At 43.1% G+C, this 23,580-nt stretch overlaps 1 protein-coding gene across 3 annotated transcripts in view; it reads left to right on the top strand.

The window, feature by feature from the left end:
* The window catches only part of AGPAT3 (1-acylglycerol-3-phosphate O-acyltransferase 3), a 95,297-nt gene that overhangs the window by 18,411 nt on the left and 53,306 nt on the right, over window positions 1-23,580 (top strand). For 2 of the 3 annotated variants that reach the window (XM_075098728.1, XM_075098735.1), the window contains exon 2: window positions 15,418-15,491. The exons of the other annotated variant lie outside the window; for it this stretch is intronic. The gene's annotated coding sequence lies outside the window, so the exon portion shown is untranslated. The remainder of the gene's footprint in view (window positions 1-15,417; window positions 15,492-23,580) is intronic. 3 annotated transcript variants of the gene reach the window in all.

Here is a 23,580-nt window from a genome sequence, read left to right as displayed (position 1 = left end):
CTCACTTTTATTTTTTTATTTTTAAATTTTAAAAAATCTTTTAGTTTCTTAGTAGGGTAGGAAGTGGCTCTACTGTTCCATTTTAGCCTCTTGTGGCATGTGGGAAATGAGAATGAGAGGAAACCTAACCCTATGCTTAGCTTGACAACGAGGTGTGAAAACAGGCTTCTCATATGTAGATGCCATGACTGTCTTTCCTGGGGCTTGATGGCAGACAGTCTTACTGCAGCACCCAAATCTGTCACACTGAAATAACAAAAAAAATAAAACCAAACAAAACACCAAACAGAGAGAGAGGAAAGCCTGGTTCCTCAGTATTTGACTGTTCATGTCTCTCTTCCTCCTTTTCCTTTGCCCTTCTTCGGGTTTAAAAAGTTAATTTTCTTATTGTCTTTCTCCATATAAAAAACCAGCTTATTTGCACAATGTTATTTTGTTACATTTAAATGTTGTGTTATCTTTTTTCTTTGATTTTAAAATGTTAAAAACTGTGCTGTGAAATTAATCTGAAGAGAAGTAGGTAGAATAAAAAACAAATACTCTTTTTGACACAAGTAGCGGAGCTCCCAGGAGCAGAGCGACTGGGAAGCACGCACTGGAGGAGGAATGAATTTCTTGATGACTATGCTGTTGAACACTTAAAAGCCTTTCTGCATGGGGCATGAGTAAACTGCCAGCTGTCTTTAGTGTTCGGGAAGAACTACTCCACTTTCCCTGAGTCATTCTGGAGTCATTCAAGTATATGTATACATTAGCAAGGTTTTTTTAATATCTCTCCTCCCAATACGTCCAGAGTGAGCACTGCTTGGGATCACTTCATGCAGCGTGGAGATCACTGAGCTGATCTGGAGCAGTGTCACATGAGTTGTAAAGAGACTATTTGGGATTGGTGGTGGTGGGAAACATGTCTCTGAACGTCTGTAGTTATTGGGGGAGGGAGTTTGTCTGTCTTTTTTGTGATTTGTTTTTTAAATCTCGAGTGGAAGAAGCTGTGTGGATGAAACATAAATGTAGGTGGAAGCAAAAGGGGATGTACCAAAACAAACCCCCTATTTCTACTTCCCTAAGACTTTTAGGAGGCTTATTTTCCCTAAGTTTGAGTTTTGCCCATGACTTTGTGTTACGTATATGATGGTGTGTGTATTCTCTGCCTTTTTCTGCCTAATGATAGTGCTCGGTTGCAGAAAATGTGTTTATCCACTTAGAAGTTTCTGTGTGTGCTTTGCTGGATGTGATTTTTAGAGCGAAGATAGGAGTAAACTCTGATCTGATGAGGGAATTGATCCCTCCGCCTGCCTCCTCCAGCAAGTTACCATCCCATGCCTAGCAGAGGTGAGAGGAGTGTTCTGCACTGCCCTAAATAAACTTTCTTGCTGTGTTCCAAGAGGCTGATTGCTTTCAGTGATAGAGCTGTAAGTGAGACAAACCAGCCTGCTTTAAAGCCTCCGTGGCTAATGAATTGGTCGATATGTTTTGATCTGTCCTATATTGTTTGCTGCCTTAGCCACCCTGACTATAAAGTTGAGATCATTACACCGTTACGTGGCAAACCCTTTTAATTTGGCTATTGCTATTTGATCCTGTACCTGTTGCGTGAAGAAGCCTACAGAGTGAGCCCAGCTAGGTAGTCCCTTGCTTCCTGTGCTTTTGTGTATCAATACCTGGTGTCCTGGTATCTCCTTTCCTTTTGCATAGATCACAATGCCCCCACACATCTGATCCTCCATAGAGCTGGTGTCCAGGTAAAGTTTTGCTGCTGTACCTTGTCACAGATCTTGAAACAACAAAGTAAATAAACAACGGCTGTATTGATCAAGGAAGCATGCAAAGGAATACAGTGGCTTTAAAAGAGCATCTGCTTCCACGTTTCATTTGGACAGGGGATCACCATGTGTAAGGATTTGTCACCTGGAAGATTCAGGCTGTGTGTGACTGGGGGTGTGTTTTAGATTTAGCATTTTTCTGGCTTATTGTCTCGTGGCATTGTGTACACAATGCAAGGCCAGTTGGAGTACCGCATGGCAAGCTGGATCTGGGTTCTCTGGTACAGGAAATTTTGTGCTTGGAAAACTCACCCTTGAAGTATTTGGTGATCTGAGGAAACAAACAAACAAAAAAAGTTGTTGTCTTTTCCCTCACGGACCTGCCTTGCCCATTCTCCAGCCCCAGCCTCCTGCACAGAACTGGTTTATCTTATTCTCTTCCTTTTCTTCCTCCCATGCATCTTCAACTAAAAGAAATAAAATTATTATGTACATTCTTTTGCTTTCTCTTTTTAGGCTGCTTTTATTCATTCTACTTCATTATCAGTATGCTTTCTTTGTTTCCCTCTATATCTTTTTCTGTACTTTCTCTTACTTTCTTTTCCTGACCCTTTTTCATTCCCCAGCCCCTTCTCACAGCCACCACTTGGGTTCTTGGGTCACAAGCCAAAGGTAGAGGGTGTATGAATTATCCCAGGGTTAACCCTATGTCTCATAAATCTGTGCTCAAAGTAGAACTTGCCTCCAAGAAAAACTTCCAGACTCAGTTTAAAGAATGATTACTCATGATGGCTATGGTGGACTTGGCAGTGATAGGTTAGCAGTTGGACTCGATGATCTTAAGGGACTTTTCCAACCTTAACGATTCTGTGATTCTGTGATTCTATCCTGGTCCTCAGTAAGTTGTTCCAGTGGCTAGTGATCTTTGCTGAAGTACGTGGCTTGTGAATTTTCTTTAGTGTCATCCAGAAGCTGATGGCTCTTGCTCACCAAGCTTTACTCCAACAGCTGAGGTTTAATCTGCTGTAAAACTTGGTTCCGTGCAGGGACTTAGACTGTGATTAAATTTGTGGGTTTTCTTTTTTTCCTTTAAACTTGAAACTGTTGTCCTTGTTGAGTCTCCTGCCGAAGACTTGTCTTCTGGTGGTTGAAACTGTTCGTGAAGCTCTTCCATACACTTTTCAGCCTATGAACATAATCCTTAAACTACCAAAGGCAGTACTCTACATGGCAATGTGGATGCATGACAAACCTGCCTCCTGTATCAGCCCCTCACTACAGCAAGGCCCTGTTTCTTCCATTCCTCTCCACGCTTCCTGACCGCCGCCCTGCATCTTCAACATCTTTGCTCTTGTTTCTTCTCCTGCCTCTCCTATGGAATTTCCTTTACCTGCTTTGCTTCCCCTCACTCAATGAGTGCCCCAGCCTCTGATGATGTGTTTTCCTCTTCACCTTTTTCCCAGGACCTAATTTTCATACCTTTTGGGTAGAGGGACTGACTGGCTTGAAAGCCATTGAGCAAATATTGGTAGACTTAGCATGGTTTTACTCTTCAGTTTGGCTTTGGAGGAAGCAATGATCCCAAGTCATGAGGCTCACCAGGCTTGGGAATGACCTATGTACATAGGCCCCTCCCTTTGTTTTCAGTGGTTCGGTATTTAGAATTTAAAAAGCTACCTCTTTGCTTTTCCACGTGCCTGTCAAGGCTTTTGTGGGGAAGGAAGTCCGTTTGGTCACCTGGAAGAAAAACAGTGAAAAAACCCAACCAAGCTTATACACAGGATTATTAAAATCTTGATAGGTCAGCAGAGTGTAATAGTTTTATTTGTAACGCAGCAGTAAGGCCCCATTTGTTTTAAGCCTTATAATTTGCAGGGCTTGAAATAAGTCTTGGAGGCTGTTGGTTTCTCAATTCACAGAGGTAGCAATGGAAGATATTTGAGGAGAGCAAGTGGGTTTTTTTTCCACTCTTCAGTTTGACAGTTGGACTAAGCCTATTCTGGGGAAAACTGTCACTTGCCTTGGAAAGGTCATTCATGTATTCAAATAACAGCACACAAGAACAGAAAACTCTTTCAGAGCAGGTGTCCAGAGATGCAATAGAAGATATTTGCTTGTCTCCTATTATACCTGTCATCATGGAAATCTGGTAAATGAGTCTCCAGTTGCCAGCAGGAGAAAGAAGTTACAGCAAACAATAAATAAGAGGCCCACGGGGAGCACCCAACGTATCATCTTTCACACAGACTGAAAGCTCTTTCTTGCCATGCAGAAAGAGAACAAATAAGTAAAACTTTAGTATGCCACTGATGGGACACACGTGAAGCATTAGGAAAAATTAAAAGGTTGGGTTACTTGCAGTTCTTGCTGAAGTTAGATCCTTATCTCTATGCTGACAGAATTGAGAGCAGGTTTTATTTACTTTTCAAAGAAAGGAGAGGATCTGCCAGTCTGGCATAGGAATACAAACCCACTTTTGTTCCTCAAAGTCTAAAATCACTTGGTGAAAGAGATTGTATTATGTGAAAAGTCCTTGGAGCATATGTATGATTGCGGTTGTGATATTTTTTAATTAAATGGTTCCTTGCCTTTGCACGGAGAATACATCAGTCCTGGAGGTGGGATATTATCAGTCATTGAAAATGTTGCAGGTGGGACAACGATAGTACTCCAGCGGTAAACTAGTAGTTTGTTAAACAAAAATGTGAAATACAGTTTGTTCCATAAGATTTTTCAGTCCCAGTAAGGCATCTTGGAAATAAAAGCCATCAAAGCTGAAGCTGGCTTCTTCCTTTTATTATGGGTATCGTAACTGATCTGTGACCTGATCTATGACCCTGAGGGGCAGGAGGGTGCTGATCAAATCTTTGTAACCAAAAAATGCCAGTTAGAGAACTGTGCCTATTTGTCAAACTTCCTCTTACAGGCAAGAGTACCTGGGAGCTTTAACTTGTGTGACGAATAAAGAATTCAGCTTGTGCATGGTTTATTTTTTAATAGTGGCGGTAGATTTTCATATGAAGTACTGATAATATATTTTACATAAGGGCTTGTTCCGCATAAATACTCCTGTGCAGGTATGTATTTGCATAAAATTTGTCATAAAAGTGAAATAATTCAGAACATGTCTACCTGATGGCTTTGACCTGCCTCCCTGTGAATCAACATGCTTGCATGGCAGCTTGGTTTTGCAAGATTAGCAAGTTGTGCGCTCTTCACTTACCTGCTGTTTGGTCTCTGTGCTCTGGGATTGACTTTTCAGTGTGTTCTAGGCAGCTTTTCTAAGGATGCCAGATTTTTGCAAGTGCAAGTTCAAATACCGGTCCCTGCGATTCTTCTATCCTTTCTTTCCATTTCCATTTTTGTGTTATTGTCAGACAGCAAGGTGGAACCATTGCTTCGTGACACGATCCTGAGGCTCATTAAGATATTTAAGCTGCAGCACGCATGAGTGTGATTGCGCAGCCCGGTTGCCCAGGCTGTTCAGCTGCTGCGGCTGCTCGGTTGATCTGGGTGGAGGAAGAAAATGAACTGCTGCTTTTGGATGGCCTTACCTGCACTAGCCTCTCCTGGCAATGTTTTAGCATATGGAAATGAGCATGGCCTGATCAGAAGAGATCGCTGCTCAGGCAAGGGCAGCTGCTGGTTGGAGCACAGCCTCTGCGTGCTGAAGGTCAGCTTGGCAGTGCTGGTGCTGGTCCAGGGGAGCTCTGCACAGGAGCACGTGGATGTGATAGTTCCCTTCTGCTTGGTGCTCTGTGCAGCTGTTGCTGCCTAGGAAATTTCGGTCTATCACTGTTCCTGATCCGTTGCTTTCCAGTACAGTGTCTACTTTTGATGTAAAGAGCTGCATGGCAGTATGCTGAAGGGTATTAGTGCAGCAGTGGCTCCAAGAGTGTCTTGGGGTCACTGATAAAGCCGTTAGCCTTGAGCCTTCCCTTTTCCAGCCAGGCTTCCTGGTGTGTCAGTAGAGAATTGGCCTTAATCTTTTTGGGAATTCTCTAACTAGCAGAGGTTTATGATGTCAGGATCCTTAAACTCATTCTAGCATCTTTGTCAACGAGAAGAAAACTACTTCTGTAGAAAGACATTTTTCCTATGGTTGCTCTGGGCAATGGCTTGCTTGCCATCCCCCTGACTTCAGTGCTTCCCAAGCAGTGTTTTTCTAGGGCAGATGGCAGCCTGGAGGATTGCAGGGGCAGCATTCATGGTAAGGCTTGGTACTGTAGTCTTGAGGGCTGCTTTTTGGGTGCTTGAACTTGTCTGTGAGGGGGGTGGGAAAGGGGAAAGGTGGAAGCCTCATTTAGCAGAAGAGGTGCAGTAACCTCTGCAACACACCGAAGAGGCAGGAAAACTGCTTCTGAAAATTACAGCAAGTCTATTGGACTGCATAGTGGCCTTACCTGGGGCTTTGCACGCCTGTTTTCGTCTGAGGGCTTAAGGTCTTTATAAAATAGTTTTATGGAAAACACTTGGAGTTCATTTTGCATTTAATCTTACAAAAAGTTACTGAGTGAAGTTAACTGTTTTTGCAGCAACTTGTGGTCCACTGGCTAAAAGTCTGCACTATCCTCAAACTACTACAGGTTTCATGAAATACAGGTGTAGGTATGTTACAAGTTCATTGCTTTTGGATGCATGTGATTGGTACTACCCTTGCAAGGACTGCATCAATATGGGTTTCCCTTGACCATGTGGTAGAGAATGTTTTCTGTCTTGCTCTTACTTGTATGTACAGTAGCAAAAGCCTTGGGTTTTGCTGTTCCAGCATTTTGGAGTTGGATATCCTGTGGATTTCCTAGGGGAATGTGCGTGTTCCTTACGTGCTGTAGGATGTGCTTGGCTGAAGATGATGATTTCGGCCAAGAACACTGCACCAAAATGTTTTCCATATGACGGGCCGCTCCCGCATCAAATTCAGCAGCTGTTTCCTCATATTGCTATCTTCTGCAGTGCTGTCCTCTGCCAATTCTCTCCCAAAGGAGAATGCACACTGGTGAGCTGATTCATCAGCCCAGTGATTAGCTGTGCTCAAGTGAGTCCTTTCTCCAGGCTTCAGAGTATTGTCCAAACATGAACAGAAGTGGATGGTACTAAGGTATTAGTGTACAGCTATGGTCAGGATTTATCTTTGGTGTTTCTGAGGGTTCTGTATCCCATTTGGAGGTAGAGCCATTTCTGTCCCCTTTTGCAGGCAGCTGCCAGATCTGCTTAGCCCATATCCTACATTTAGCTTTTTGATTCCTTTCATCCCTGTCCCCCAATTTGGCTCTTCCCTGTTGTCTGCTACTTGAACCCCTAGAAGCGAAGTGAGCTGCCTGATAAAGATATTTTTTTCCTTTTGTTCTGCAGCTGTTTCACCCCTCTTTGGGGAGCAAACACTGAGGTCCGCTAGAGGATTTACATCTAAGTGGTGGTAATGTGAGTGTGTGTGAGATCTGGTATCCCCCAGATATCAGTGGCTAATAAATGCTCTTGGTTGGGGGGATAGGTCAGCATACACATCTAGTGCAGGAGCTGGGAAAGCATAGAAATAGGGCAAGAAATTACTGAAAAAATATTCCGGTCTCTAGAAATAAAGATCTGGGTTTCTTTCCCGCCTCGGTTAAAGTATTGCTTCTCACATCTCTCAGTTTTGGAGAGTCCTTATAATCCTCTCATGTCAGGGTGAGCCTGGATGCGAGGAAACATTCCCTCCACCCCTTGGTATCTCCTTTATGTAGGATCCAGGTAGCCGTCCAGAATCGTGGCGGACAGGAAGGGCCAGGTCAGTAGACATCTTGTGTGCGTGTCTGTAGAGGAGTCTCTGTGTGGGAGGCTGGTGATGGTTCATGGCAAGGTGGAAAGGGGCCACATTCAGGAAGCAGTGGGTTGATGAGCAAAGCACTTGATGGTGTTACTTGCTGGGGTGCTCTGGACTGCTGCAGGACCCAAGAGGGCACTTCTGCAGAGAGGTCCAAAAGATGGTCATAAAGACTGGGGCCTTTGTCATCCATCCTGCTTAGCTGTTGGCTTGCCACCTGACTTCTTTTGGACCAGGCTTGGCCTTCTGGCTTTTAGTGGCATCAGTCTAGCTGTAGAGCAGTGCCTCAAGTAGCAACGGCTGCATTGCCTTGCAGGGTGTGTGCCAAAATGGAGTCCTACCCTTGCCTTAAACTCTTTGTGTGGCTTGTGAATCAGCACAAACTCCACTGAAGAAGAAACAGGCTTCTACAGCAATTTGCCCTGAGCCCATGGGATTCAGATTCGAAGAGGCTGATTTGACAGGCTAGCTCTGTGTTTGATGACCTCTAGGTTTTTGAATGTCGTGTTTGGAGGAGGAAGGGGGAAAATACACCCATGTGTATGTTCAGAGTCAGGATATTGCTCAAACTGGAAATCAAAGGCCTATATGGTACGCTTTTCTGTCCTTATCAGTTGTTCAAGCAAATGTGCTAGTTCCAGTTTTTTCTAGCAGTTGTGGTGACTATAACCACAATAACAAAGGTATGTATTGGAGGGAAGGGAAGATTGAAAAGGCACCTGTCCATCAGATTGTCGCAGATGAGTGGACTGCACCTCACTCAAGAGAGAAGCAGCATTATGTTTCATTGAGGTAAAATAATAATATGACAGAGTTCAGTAAGTTCAATGGAATTTAACAAAGATTAACAGTGGTTTACCAAGGTTCAATAAGTTTAATGGCAAGGTTCACCTTATTAATTACTGCATGGAAGAAGTGTACAAAGGAAAATTGAGTTAGAATTGAGTTAAAATGATTGACACAGAGAGTGGAGATGCAAAGGGTAAGGAAGACCCTCCTGTTGAACCACGAGGTTCAAAGTGGACCCCTTTGCTTTCTAAACTCCTGATGGAGCTTAGGTATGTCCAGGACTAATCTTAGTTTCAGATTTTGACAACAGTTTATGTCTAATGGAAGAAATACAAAGAGTAAGAAAGATCCTCCAGCTGAGTCATGAGTTTTGGAGTGGACCTCCTTGCTTTCTCAACTCCTTATGGATCCTGGGTGTGGCTAGGTGCAATCTTAGTCTCAGACTTGGGCAATGGTTTATGTATAATGGAATTATCTTACAAAGTTTATAATAATATTGAGTAGGAACATGGATTAGAATTTTTCACTAGTATTAATTCAGCATGCTATCTATCACTTACTGAGAATCTGTCGCAAGTAAGGGACAAGGAAGGATCTCTTAGTGTCAGGTAAGGAATCTCAAACCTTGAGAGGCATTGCTGCTCAAGAGGAGAGTCACCTGGCATGCAGTCCAGCTGCAATTCAGGGAGAGCTCAAATGGGTCCCATCCTGAAGGTAATATTTACAGAGTGAAGTTGCTAGTCAAAATTATAGACGAGCTAGCTATCTTTGTTTTAGCTGTGGGATCTTGTTCTGTACTCTGGTTTCCTTTCATTTTTGGGCTTCGAAACTGCTTTTCAAAGTATTTTTTTTGAGGCACTTTCACTCCCTTTTGTGTGAGGCAGGAGGTTTCCAGCTTGCAGGTTCACCACAGGGCATGAGGTCTGTTGCTCCTTAGCCTGAACCAAAGTACAGCAAGGAGTAAGTGTATCTGTCACACAGATACCTGAAGGAAAAGTTTATTAAGACAAACACAAACCCCAAGCAACAGAACTGTACTGCAGTATGGCACATAAAGCTCATAATGCTTTGTGGCAGAAGTTGTCTCTTCCCCGCAGTGTCGATGCTGGGCTTTGGCCAGGATTTTGGAGCTGCTCTCTGTGGATTCTTCTCTATGGGGGAGAGACTCTCTTTGCCAGGGGAATCGTGGCTGCCTGTTTCTGCATTAACTGCATGTGCAGTGCAGTAGGAGCAGGCCAGGAGATCAGATTTCAGTTTTACGTGCTTTGTCTACTTAATGTTCTTTGAATTTGAGTTAGCCTCCTCCCTGGACTGACTGTCTTCACTCTGTGTGTGCTGCAGAGCTCTCTGAAGGAAAGCTGTCCCACTAACCTCTGACCTTTGGACTGTTGCTCCAGGAAGTGTCAAATTGTCATCTTCCCTGTTTTGCAGGGATGATGCTAACATGTCATTGCCCTGTCAGTAGTGTCTGTGTAAGCCTCTTGTGAGAACAAACTTTATTTCTCTTCCTGCTCGCTTAAGTGACCTATGCAACCAGCTGCCTGGATCCCCTTTTGACTCTTGAGATTAGTGAGGGGAGACGGGTGTTTTTCACCATCAGCTGCTCCAGGAGCAAGCCCAAAAGACCAGAATGTCATCCTCCTGGACGTCCTGTTGTTTGGGGAAGAAGGCAGAAGTAAGGGTTTTCTCTGAAGTTTTGCAGCTGCTTTTTCTCTGGCCCTGGTGGAGAAGCTCGGTCTGGTCAGGTGCCATTGCTCTTGAGACATGAAATGACCGGCAGTGGGCACAAAGCTTTTGTGCGTGAAGAGGCACAGTCAAGTCCTTCGGCCCTCAGATGGTACAGCATCTCCACTGTCACCAAATGAAATTTTAGCAGCCCAGACCTTGCGCAAAAGAGTGACTGTCATCTGTAAAGTCTCGTGATGCTCAGTTCCTAAAGCTAGTGGTGAGCTGATGTGGGGTGAGCAATTCCGGTCTGGGTGTAGTTATGATAAAGGTTTCCAAGGTTATCTTCCAAACCTTTTACCTCCATGTAGTGGGGGTTATCAACAAGATAACCTGGGTGTTTGCCCTCTGTGGATCCCCAGGCAGTGTGAGCAGTATTGATTCTAGCCGGGTGCCTGGCCCAGGACCACCATTAAGTAAACAGTGGGGGCAGCCCTTTGGCAGTCATGCCAGCTTTGGACCATGGAAGGGTATTTCTGGGCCATGGCCTCATATCTTGCCTTACTGAGGTGGAGCATGCTGTCTGGTTCTACCTGCACAAAAGGTGAGACACAAATATTTCTAGAGCCCGCTGAATCACAGGTGGCTGCTGTGGACACTGAGGATGTGGGTGAACCTTTTCTGAGGCTGTAATTTCAGCCTCCCACATCTGCTTCAAAAAGTTGGGGCACCCAGCATGACAGTCATCTAGGACACCTACCACAGAGGAAAACCACCATGATGAGTGGCTGGGAGCAGAGTGGAATGGAGTAACAATACTATTTGCCATGAATTATTAGTGTGTGAACATGTCTGTGCTGCATAAAAAGCAAGAGATTCCAGATGCTACTCTGGATCTGCTTAACCTGCCCTCCTCTTGTTTGCATGCCTGTGCACACACGTGTGCGCACTCTGTTCCTGGTGGCACTCAAATCAATCACCCCTTTTTGTCTCTTTTGATTAGTCTTGACAGCATTTTTGCTGGGCTTCCAGGCCTTTGGAGCTTCTTCGTGTCCAGGTTTGTGCCTGTGACTGCTGTCACGTTCCTTTGAGAATACCTTATCTGACAAGGTGATCTGCCATTCAGAGGAAGGGGAGCAGTCTTCAGGGGCTCTCACTGCTTTGCTGGGGTGGGGAAGGGAAGGCAAACTTGGTAAGATTTATATTAGCTGTGGCACCTCAAGGGAGGAGGTTGGTGAGGGAAGGCAGTGGTGCCTAGAGGTTTTTAGGATGAGGATAGTCAATGAATATGACAAACCATATGGGTGTCCCATATCCCAAGTGTGCCTCTGGGGGATTAGGCCAGGATTATTTTTATTAATGTTAACTAGAAGGGCAGACACCTCTTCCAGAGCTGTAATAACAGAAGTAGTCTTGTCATTCATCACTACATGGAGCCTGTTGTTATGCTGTGTCTTCTTGGCCCAACTTAAATACTTAGGTAGAAGCTCTGTGGATTGGGGGAAGATGTCAGCTGTCTCTAGGGCTGACAGCCTTCCCCTCGCTCTTGCACTGCTGTACCTGCTGGTGTCTGTGTTTGAGATGGGGACTTTCGATGGAAATGAAGGACTTTGCAGGAGCTGACACCTCACTAGGGTCCCTGCCCATCTGGCACTGAGCTGAACAAAAACCCTTTGTTGGACCTGCTGTGAGTCCCTGTGCCAGCCCAGGGTCTCCCTCCTTTCTTCTCTCCTCCTCCCCCCCCTCAAGTACCCCCTCAGACTAGAGGTGCTACAGTGGGTTGGCCTGCTACTACTTACATTGCCCCCCTGCCTCCAGGAACTTCAGGATAAGATGCCTGGGGTTGGTTAATGGGGGCTGTCTTTGCCTCTGAGACCTCCTCTACATCAGAGGACCTTATGGAGGAGTGAAAAACCAACTGTTTAGTCCTTGCTATATAGATGTAATGCAGGGCTGTGACTGGTTTCCCCAGGTTTGTAAAGACAGATTTCTGAAGTGTAGTGGGAACAGCAGAAGGAGATGGAAGGCAGTATAAACTGATAGACCCATATTTGCTCCTCCTGTAAGGAACAGGTAAAGTTGAGCTCTGAATCGGATATCCTACAATGCACGGTAATTACCTCTTTGCTATGGCCAGTGCTGTAGTGTAGAAGTCTGTCCTGCGATCTGCTCATATTTTCATCAGGGAGGGCAGAGAAGCATGGGGTGAGCAGGAAGAAGGGGAGAGGCAGACAGCAAAAAGGAAGGAAAAGGGCTCCTTCAAAAATGTTGATCCCTTGGTGGTATTTTTTTGCTGGACTGTGCTGAAAGGAGAGCTAGTTGGGAATATCTGGTTGTCTTTGAGAGCATCCCATCAGTAACTGTTGTGAATCTGCTCTATGCCACACAAAAGCCCACCCGGATCAAGGGGTGACCTAGGCCTGTGTACTTCTGGGGTTGTGCCACTTTGCTGGGGAAGGAGGCGGCCATAGTCAGGGCCTTTGTGGGCTGTGTTAGCAGAATATGCTGTGTGCCAGTGTGCTTGGGCAGGACGACTGAGCGAAGCTCTTGTACAGGGCAAGGAGTGGAGAGATGCTTTCGAGTTTAGCTGCTGGCCATGGTATGAGTCACAGCAATCTTCTGCCCTAATGAAATTGCTTTTAAAGGCATGACAGCCTTCCCATTCAGACTGCTGATGTTTGGTTCTCTGCAGACACAAGACTAGCATGCTGTAATTCAGCCTGAAGACTCGTGCACACATCTTTCTTCCCTAGCAACAAGTATAGTAAAACAATGCACTTAACTGGGTTGGAATCAGAGGTGTTAATGCAGGAGGTTGCTGATGTTGGCTATGGGGGCGAGAATGGACAAAGGGAAGTGTCCATTTTGTGAACATTGATGTTCCTTCATAGGAGACCTGCAGAGTCTGGGAATGGGGAGCATAGAGACTGTGTTGTCTTACAGTATCTCCTGTGTGATGACCCTGGTCCCAGCACATACACATCCTGCGATCAGGGGTAGGGTTGATGATGTGCCCAAAGATCTATTAGAAAATGTCTGTAGCAAGGGTATGCCTGCCATGTTGCCCCCATGTTCTATGGCCTTTAAGAAAGCAACCTTCGTCCCCTTGATCTTTGTGACACCCATCACCAGTCCTCTTGCATGTGCAAGTCAGCAGTCTTGCTTCCTGGTTGGTTAGTTTCTTCTTGCCACTGGAGAAGTCTTGTCACCTTTCAGCATTGCTTGATGAGTGGTGGTGTTTCCATGCAACTCCAGGTGCCACTGTGCTGGGTCTTCTGTGAGTCTTAAGGAGGTTGATTTTGCCATAGGAAGAGACATTTGGAGGGAGTAGAATACAAAATAAAGCTGAAAGAACTGGTGGCATTCAGCAATGGTGAGGAGGGCAACAGAAGGCAGGGCAGGTATTGAGAAAAGAGAAATGGCACTGAGGCAAGAGAGGCCTCAATGGAAGGCAAAGTGGATCACAAATAACTGAGAGCTGGTGGTTAACATCAAATACCAAAGTACATTACTTAAAAGTGCAAAGGGCACAACTTAATCCTTTGTTTAGCATGAGGTATTCCAGGTATTGCATAAATTTGTGACAGCTGAAGAGTCTCCTACTGCATAGGACATGCTGGAAAGCATTGCAGAGGTGTAGCCTGTCCTTTGCTTTGGATGGTTGTGTCACCAGTGGGATTTAGAGTGACACTCTAGGTGAATATTCTGATTTGGTTTTATCCGAAGGGAATCTGGCTTGTGTACACCAAAATCATTCTGTGGTCCAAGTTGCGGAAGCAATAGGGCATTCCCTTCAAAAGCAGGCTGGTGCTGTGGATAATGTGCTATTCTAGATCAGCTGAGTTTGTGGCTTCCCTGGTGCCTTTGATGCTGGCTATGGCTATGACAGTGGTGTCCTTGCTGGACCTCCCTTGTTGCTTTTTCCAGCTTTTCACGGTAGGGGCAGGTGCTGGAGGTCTTGCTGGAGTCTTAATTACTCTGGAAGAAGCAATTTTTGTAGCTCACATGCTCTTGATGGCAGCATGGCTGTCCTGGGAGTGACCTCCTAAGTTATTTGTTTGGATGGGTCCTTGTGAGTCTTGTGTTCCTGGCCGATGTTAAGGAAACGGCTCTTATCTGCCAGATGTCTGCATGGGTCTGCTCAGATAAGCACATCAGACAGCTCTAGTGCTGAGTGAGCGACTCTGTAATTATAAATGGGTTATACCTAGCTGCATATTGGCCTGTCAGTGCACAGGTTGGTTATATGTGGTCAGGTTGACGCCCGCGTTCTCACAAAAGCCACAAAACTGCTTAATTTGGGCATGAAATAAATATATAGTTTTTGCCAGAGGCAAAACGCAGTTCATTCACAGTGCATGTTTCTGGACAAACTTTTCTTGACATGCTTATTCTGAAATTTAATCCACTTTGAAAAAAGGATTATCCAATTCATGAAAGGTAGATACATTGTCTAAAAAAAAGATTGTCATGTGAGCTTAATGGCTTTTAATCCAGAAAGTAAGAATAAATTAGATATGTTGTCCCTTCTCCCACAGATGTACTTCCCTTGAGCAAACCTAACTTTGTTTCTGTTAGAGTATGTAGTTTTTGTTTTGTTTTTAATAACCGGAGTGGGTATACAGCATTTGGTTTCTGTCTTTCAAAGGTTTGGATGTTTCTGTTGCCTTGCTTTGGTGTACTGTACAATGATAAACTCTTTTTTTTTTTTTTTTTGATAGTAGGGGAGGAGCTGGTAACAGTGAGAGAATTTCTATTTTTTGTAATATTATGTGGCTAAGAGGAGAGGATTCTTGAGTTTGAGCTAGCTATTTCTTTGTTGTTAGTTTTCTACAGAAGACTAAACTGAAACCACAGCTATGTGGGAAACATTTTAATCAGAAGGGGAAAAAAAAAGTTCAAAACTGGATAGGACAGTTAGGTGGGTTTGCTCAGTTAAAAGCCTTCAGACCAGCTTGTTTTAAAGTTGCGTAAACCTGAAGTCTTGCTGCCTTCCATCGTGCAATAGTGATGCAGTGCAAGGTCTTCAAAGGCAAATATACAAGGGTCAGTCTGAGATCGAGTTAATTGAGGCACATATATTTTGAACTTGGAAAGGCCCCTAAGTTTTTGAAAATCCATACTTTTACCTTGCAGCAAGTTGCAGACGCAGGTAATTTTGCACTGTGTGAAAGTGTGAATAACCTGTCACAGAACAAACTTAATAATTTGGTATCAGTGTGTGTGCTGTTTCTCGTTCTGTTTCTGTCTGATGTTCCTGGTATAGTTTCGTACTCTGAATTCCCTCAACTGTCTGTTGTTCACCCTGAGATCAGAGAGCTGTCAATGTGTAGGTAATACCAGTTAGGAAAATACTTGGAGGGTATGGCTGAATGATGGGACATGTCTGTCTTGTAGGTAAGGAGTATCTGAAAGGAAGACAGAGTCTCCTTCAAGGTCAGAGGAGAGAGGAGTTTCAAGTTTATATAGACGTAAGTATTTTACCAGTATCTTCCCATCTTCCCCTTCTGCCACCCCTGCACTTTTGTTACTTTCATGTGTGCATTGAGATCTACCATAACTCAAACATCTAAAATAACTGTGGGTTGGTACCAGGTATCTTTCTGTAGCAGGAAATTCAAATACTGTTAGCTTCAAAATAGAAATTATCTTCCAGTTTTTGTGGATGTAAGACCCTGCCTTAAATGCCTTTATTTTCTCTTTTAATGCAAGTTTACTACAACTAGGAGGAGCTTCCTGGACACAGTTGTGCTTTTCCTTCCCGCACAAATAACCCACACCTTTGATAACCTGTACCCTGCCCTTGAAAGGAAATATTCCAGTAATTTGCATAAGATGAGAGGCACAAGGCTATTGGGATAGTGTAAACACTTTGGAGGTAATAGGGCAGGGGTCTTTGGGGCAAGAAGGTGACAGCTATAAGGAAACAGAATAAGGAAGAGATAAGCAGTCTTTTATTGCCTGGATATTTATATGACCTGAGCTGCTGCTGTTGCTGCTGACATGATGTTTTCTTGAAGGATGGTGTGTCCTGGAGTTGGGGGTGGTGGGTTTGTTTTAATAGCTAACCCATAAGGTGGGTTGAGGTTTTTGAGGGTTAGACAATTAGAAACACTTCAAAGCAGCAGTTTTTAAGCATGAGGCCAAAGTGTTGCATCTAAGCAGAATGACAAAAAGATTATACTGAGGAGTTTACTTTCTGGGTTGCTTTATTTGTTTGTTTGGTTTTTTTAAGCACCTCTTTGAAACTGAGGAAACATTATTCTGTGTACACTCCTAACCCTTAAACTCCTGTGGTTGGATGGGTGGCATGATGTACTACTTGCAGTGCTCATGTAGCTAAGATTCATAAAGCAGGCTTTCCAGCAGAATATATTTTCTGGTAATGCCTCATCAGAGATCATACTTTTTTTTATATAGACATAAAGGAATAAATATAGAACAACTTGGGTGCTAAAAATATCCACTTGCATTAATGTCTACTTTTTTTTTTTCTTTGAGACCTTTTGGATATTTAGCAAGATGCTTCATGTCTGCTCAGAATAATTTTGACTGCAGTGATTTCAAGGGAGAAGACAAGTGAGCTGGTCTTAGAAAACAGCTTATCATGATTTGATTTAAGAGTGCAGTGTGGGCATAGAGCAGATGCCGAGGAAGAGACTTGATGTGGGTAATGGCATGAGAAGTTGGTTTAATTACTGCAGCTGTAGAAGCTGGGCATTTGCAGTCTTGGAGATTAGAAGACTGCTCAGCTCTTGTGTTTATGGAAAAAAAAAAAAAAAAGAAAAAAGATACTAATTACCTCAGTCAAACCCTAAGATATATCTAATGTATCTCACTGAAAAGATAGTCTCTTGATAGGAAAGCTGCTTGCACTGAATGGCTTCAGTTACAGTCCAGGATATAGTAATTCTGGCATCCTTTTAAGTGTGAGATGAGGGAATAAATAATCTTGTAAAAGATCTCTTAGAAGCTGAGATTTTCGTGGCGGGAGAATGATTTACTTGCAATGGATTTTGAAGTAATTCTCAATTTGCAGATGATCTGCTGCAGACATGATTCCTTGCGCATAGTTAGCCGCTGATTACGTTCTAAATAGTCCTTTGAGATCTGTGTTGCGGGGAAATGAACTGGTGAATCAGTTAACACGTTTAAGTCAGTTTAAGATTCGACTATTCAGTGCTTTGTCATGTAGAACTTATAACTCCTTTATTTACAAACTATGCACACATTTTGGTACCTAGAAACATTGAGATTGGCCCAAGCCACGTATGTGCTACCCACAGTCTGGTGCTACCAGAAGTTGTTGTGTGATGCATGGGGAAGAAGGGGTAAGGGCTTTTTGGCATCTCACAGGATGTACAGCGCTGGGCAGCCACTGGATTACAGCAGATGGAGCAGACCATTCCTGCAGCCCACCACGTGTTTCAGTCATGACCGCATGCCCCCTCCCAGACGTAGCCTCCCGTTCTCCACTGATGAGCTGGGAGGACATCGTGTTGCCTGACTGGTGGCGTTGCTGTGGCTGCTTCTGTCTTTGAACTTAATAACAGGTCAGATGTAAATTGCAGTTTAGACATAAAAATAGCTGGCACCTGCTTCAGTCATGCTTGCCAGGGGTGAGCTGGGGCCCTGCTGCCGCCCATGCCAGCCCCAGCTGGCGTGAGCAAGAGCAGTCTGGTGAGGTTTTCTCTGCCTCTTACAGGTGGAGCAGCCTCAGCCGTGGGGAGGGGTGTGGACAACCCCTTGGCAGGGTCATTGGCTGGACTCCTGCAAGATTAATAAAACACCTATGTGGTTGTCACCCTTTGAGCCCAAGTATTTTCTCTCTCCTCAGCCACGTGCTCTTCTATTTGACTTTGGTTTTTTTGCTCTGCTTTTAACCTCTAATGCAGCCATTTAGTCTCTTGCTCTGTTTGACCAAGACCAAGCTAGGACAATGTAAAGATAATGCATCTTCTTAGGAATGACATTGTTAATTTAGGTTACAATTAGCTCAAGTTTCATCAGGCTTCTGAGAATGTATTTATGTATATTTCTGATTAATTAAAAATGCTGTTAAGGTGGCATTAAAAAACTTCCCTTGTGTAAACAAGGGGAAAAAGACATTAGTTCAAAGGTCCAGTGCACAGGTTCTCCGGAGAAGATAAGCTGGGCCTTTTGTGCTTTGGCAGTCAGCTCTGAAGATGATGATGATGATTATTATTATTATTATTATTTATTATTATTATTATTATATTGTTGCCTACTGTTCCTTGGAAAGGAGTATGTGGAACATCTGTAATATTTTTGAGATCCTGATGAGCTGATGCATCCAAAATGATCAACTTGTTCACTGCAAAGTGGCTTCACCCATAACAAAGAATAATTTTTTTTTCTCCCCTCAGGATATAGGTGTATTTATCTGCACTTTCCTTGTTTATGCTACTGAATGAGATAGGATAGCAAATGTAGTTAGTTTCACTGTTGCTTTTTCAGATCTTAGCTGCAGCAATTCAGAATTTTAAAACTTTATTTAAAAGGCTTTTCCTTTCATAATGCAGAATGCGAGGGATTCTGGGCAGGCAGTAAACTTTTCATTAGTTCAAGTGCTTTATAATAGACTTTATTTCTAAAATGCTATACACTTACATTAAAGTTCTTAAATAGATTGCTGTCATAGATACTTTTAATTTCACTTGTATATGAATTACGAAATGTGTATAAACAGAAATATATGTAGTTAGTTTAGTCTAACGGGGGGTGTGTGTAAAATAGCTACGGAGGTTGAGGATCCCTCAGCTACAAATAGCTGCCACACAGGTCTGTGCCCAGTGCTAGGACGTGGCCGCCTCCTGGGGTTTGCTGGTGCTAGCACTGATAGTAGTAGGTGCTTTGCAAACAACTTGGAAGCTTGAAGGATTTCCAGCGTTAAGGCAGAGGAGTACAACAGCGAGGCAGATGAGGAGCTGCTGGAGAAGCCTGCAGGCCTGCTTGACCCATGACCCTGGTGGCAATCTCGTGATAAAAGGACTTAATGTGGTGAGGGAAGGGTTGTGTATGGGTGAGCTCAAGGAGGTGACGTGAGTTTGGTGTGCTGGGCAAACACAGGTTGCTGGGAGTTTTAATCCTGATGTGACTAACACTTCATATACACGTTTTCGTTTTGGAACCTTACAGACTTGAGGCCTGTGAAGGAAAGGTATTTCTGCCAAAGACTTGCTGCAATTCTCAAATCCCACAAGGTAACTCCTTATTAACTTTAGCTGTAAATACATAAGAAAATTATTAATTTGCAGTAGCTGGAAAGTCTGCTTGTGGAAGGTCAGAGCATGAAAGTTAACGATCAATTGCTTCTTGTTAGTGTGTGAAGAATTGTGTTTTGGGAATTTTTTATTTTCCTGACTGAAGGTCATTTAAAGACCTATAGTTCTAAAAGTTTCCTATAAGTCTTTTGCACACCAAAGAAAATGTCAGAGCAGCACTGGGAGACAAAAGCTGTGCGATGGAGTAACCCTCGGCCCCAGGGTTTGGGCTATGGTGCAAAATGAAGCTGGTGGAAGAGCACCGTAGCGAGAAGAACGTGCTGCTAGAGGTCAGCCAGAGGAAATTAGCAGAGGGTGTTTGCAACTGTTTTGAGGTTGTTTTTTTTTTAAGACTTGAAAAGTGAAAGAAGGAGGGAAATTAGGAAATTAAGAGTATCCCTTACCCTGCAGATCGTTCCTGTGTACGTTTTCCACGCATGCTCCACAGCAGGTCTCCCTCTGTAGTATTTAGACACTGAATACAGCACCTGACTATCCTTGTTTCTGCGAAGGCAGTTCTTTATGTAGCTCTGTGTTAGTCAGAACTGTGTTCTGCTATTGCCATGAACATTTTTTTATAATGAGCATATTCTAAGCAAAAGAATATTCCAGTGTTTAAAAGATAAACAAATCACTGGACTTAATCTGAAGATGACAGAGTTGTTATATATTGTGGTAGGAAAAACTTATGTTTACAATTAAATAGCTGTTTACAAAACTAATCTAGGTCCTCTTTCAGAGTCTACCTCCTCACAGAAGCCAGTTTAGGCAATTCTATAAAGCATGGATGAGCTTGCATCAACATTCAAGCTTTATTCACAATTTAAATTTCATTAATAAAACTGACTAAAACCCAGGCGCTCCCAAACACAAGGAAGTACAGAAACCTCTCCTGAACCTACTCAAATTCCCTTCTTACGCTTATTCTTTTATGTTGTCTTTTTATCTAAGCCTTTAGTCGGGGTTAAGTCATGGCAACACTCCAGAGGTAAGTAGTCTCTAAGAAAAAACAGATAAATTATTAGATTTCTTTGGAGTAAACCTGTCTGGACTGTAGCTGGGGTAACATTTCCCAAGCCAGGGCACGCTCAGTTCAAAGATGTTCTGCCCTAGTTGTTTAGGGCAGCTGTGGCTTTCCCAGCTTACATCATTTCATATGGCCATGGTTTCCTTTCCTATATGTCACATTTGAAGCTAGGAGTAAGATAAGAGCTTTCCAACTAAGCACGATAGTGCTATACAGACATCTGAGTTAACTGGCTGAGGACGTATCCTGTTTCTGGTCTCAAGTGTCAGAAGCCTTATAACCTTTTTAAACAAGAATAATTCAGCCTCTTCAGATTGGACCAGGATTGTCTACCAAGTCTTGCTGCAATGATCTCTGACATTGCGTGTTCCTCCAGATGTTACCAGCCATTAGCACTGCAGAAAAGACCATATGCAGGTGCTTCAGCCCCAGCAGTTCACAGCTGGAAAATCCTAGTGGAGTTTGCCAACTTTAAAAAATGTTAATAAAAGAGTCATGGTAAGAACCTACCTTCACCAGGAGTTTAAACTAACATACCGAGTTGTGAATTGGAGCAGCTAAGTTGCAGGCGATGAAAGTGTTCCAGCTGTGAAGCAGTGATCCCTACCAGAAGGCCAGGATGAACAAGAGGGGGCAGTAATGTTTTAGGCTGCCACAGCTGAACATGCTGGAGGATGTTAATTAATCAGAGCCCTGGCTCCGTAGAAGGCTAGGGACGGAGTCAGATGTAACTGGTCTTCTGCTGGTGCTCAAGTTTTCTCTGTGAGTGAACAGAGAACTTTGCAGTTATGAGGCCACAGGTACATTCATCCACTTCATTCTTGCTTATCTGTTCACCAATTTACAAAGAGAAGCCCAAAACTGAAGGGTTTGGTTGCAAGATGCAATGGAAAGTTAAATGTTTTGTTTGCTGCAGAAGTCTAATTTCCTTCTTGAAAAAGTAGAGAGTCTGTCATTGGTTCATCTAGGTCAGTTATAAAGGATGCCTTACAAAAGGATTTACAGTCAACACAATGACTGCTATTTGCTCTGTCTTATCCTCCTAATTTCCATTTCATTAATAATTCTGGTCCCTCTCTTTTTCAGTCTACTTATGCTACCTATATCAGCCATGGCAAAAAGGTTCGCAATTCAGTTATGCATTATGGGGGGGGAACCACTTCTGATAGTTTGTTGTAAACCCCATATAATTTATAGACATTCTCCTAGTTTTTCCTACTATGAGTGAAGACCTCTTTTTTTACTGAAAGCACTTTCAAAGTAAATAATTTCCAGTTATCATTAGAAAAACATTTAGTTTTTAGGGGCTCTGTTTTAAGAGATGATGGGCACAGTAGTAGGATGGTGGCAGGAAGTAATTTCCTGAAGCCATTCTGTTAATATGATTCTATAAGACAGGGAGAGAGGTTTGCCATGAAACAAGTTTTACCACCTAGGGAGAAAGTTAACTTGTGATTAAAAACACATTATCAAGCCTTTTTGTTTTCTTCGCTTTTTTTTTTCCTAACTGCCATTCCTCCATCAACATTGGGTTATTATTATATGGAAGATGGTTGTTAGGGAATCGATGGAGCTGTGGGTCAAGCAGTTAACCAGGAGATTCAAAGGTATCGATACTTCCTATGGTGAGGAAGAACACTGACCAGAAAATGGGTTCAGTAGTTTTAATAAACTATTAAAAAAAACCCAAGACCAAAACCACCAACAAAACCAAACCAAAACAAAAAAAAAGAAACAAACAAAAGGACAAAAAGGAATGAAATGTTCCACTTGTGAGATGATGCTGAAGACAGCATTGTGTATGTCCACTTTTGAGTCCTGTATGTCATAAATGTGAGACCACTGAGAATATATTTTCAAGGCTGTGGTATTAAAGTAGCTAATGGAAACATGGTTTTGAAGGTTGTCATATTGAATTCAGTGCAAGGTACTATGCAAGAGAGAAACTGCGTACGTGTTTAAGTACGTGCACATGCATTTATATTTAATTGGGGAACTTTTTTTGAAATGGAAAAATGTGTGTACTTAAATGTGACTCTCTTATCCTCAATGTACTGCCTAAATCTCTTCAATCTTAGAAGACATCAGAAAAGCAATGTGATACAACTTGCAGTTTCCAGTTCATGGTTTGACATCTGGATTTATATAGAGATTTTTTTTTTTTAAAGTGGGGAAGATGAGGATCCTAAATGGGAAGAGCTTCTCCCTTTTTCTTTAGGGCTCAAGTACCTCTTATGTAGGCACCAGTACAGACCAAAACTTACTCTCAAATCCTGTTCTCTTGCATAACACTGCTGTGCTTCAATATTGAACCAGAAATTATTCTCCTACCAATTGCAGTGTTTCATTCTGGGAACTTTGTCCTCAGTTTTATAAGTTTTATTAAAACGTCTGCATGAAAGATGCTGTAGACAGGCAACGAAAAGGCAAAGATCCCATTGATATGCCATGAAGGCAGTGTTCGGGAATCACTCCAAGACCAGTGAACGTGCTTGTTCCAAGGAGCAGCTTGGCTTAAATGATGTGACTTGTTGAACTGTGGCACACTCTTGTTGCATTGGTTCTACAGATACCTTTCTTGAGGGGTACTGGGAAGTAGGATTAGATGATGTTCATGACTTGCTGAACTTCTGTGCATTAAAATGCACACTTTTTATTGCCATAGTTTTGTGTGAGGATTTTAATGTAAACAAAAAGGATAACATAATTGTTTTAAATTAGGAGAGGTTTGTTTGCCTTTTAGGTATGCAGGAAGGTTACGGTGATTATTTACAGTTTCCCCTATAAATCAGCTTTCCCCCTGCCTAACTCACACGCCATGTACCACTTTCCTCCACCAGCACTGAGAACTGAACCAGCTGCTTTTGCTGATAGTTTCATAGACCCTTCAAGGAATGTTTAGATGGGACAGCTACAAAGATGGTTGGAGTTATAGAAAGCAGATAGTGTTTTGTAGTGTCCTTCTCGTAACAAGGGCCTCGTTAAGCACATAGGTTTATTGCCACCAAAAGCTTTTCCCAGAGCCTTGCTGTTCTGATAGGTTCCAGCCTAAACTTACTGCTGGCCAATTGATACCTGTTTGTTCTGGTATCGGCAACTTCTTTTGGCTCACGTGGTTTATTTCCATTCCTAGTGGTTATCTTTACTGTCTTACAGGGAACAGTTGTATCCCCTGTAGATCCCCCTGCATCCCTCTGCCACACATGCTGGTCTCCATGCATGCTGTCGGCGCTGGAAATCCTCCTTCAC

The sequence above is a fragment of the Phalacrocorax aristotelis genome, chromosome 1, assembly GCF_949628215.1.
Source record: "Phalacrocorax aristotelis chromosome 1, bGulAri2.1, whole genome shotgun sequence".
In the NCBI taxonomy this organism is placed as follows: Eukaryota; Metazoa; Chordata; class Aves; order Suliformes; family Phalacrocoracidae; genus Phalacrocorax; species Phalacrocorax aristotelis.
The sequence above is the reverse complement of the archived record's forward strand: the minus strand, read 5'-3'. Positions and strand labels throughout refer to the sequence as shown.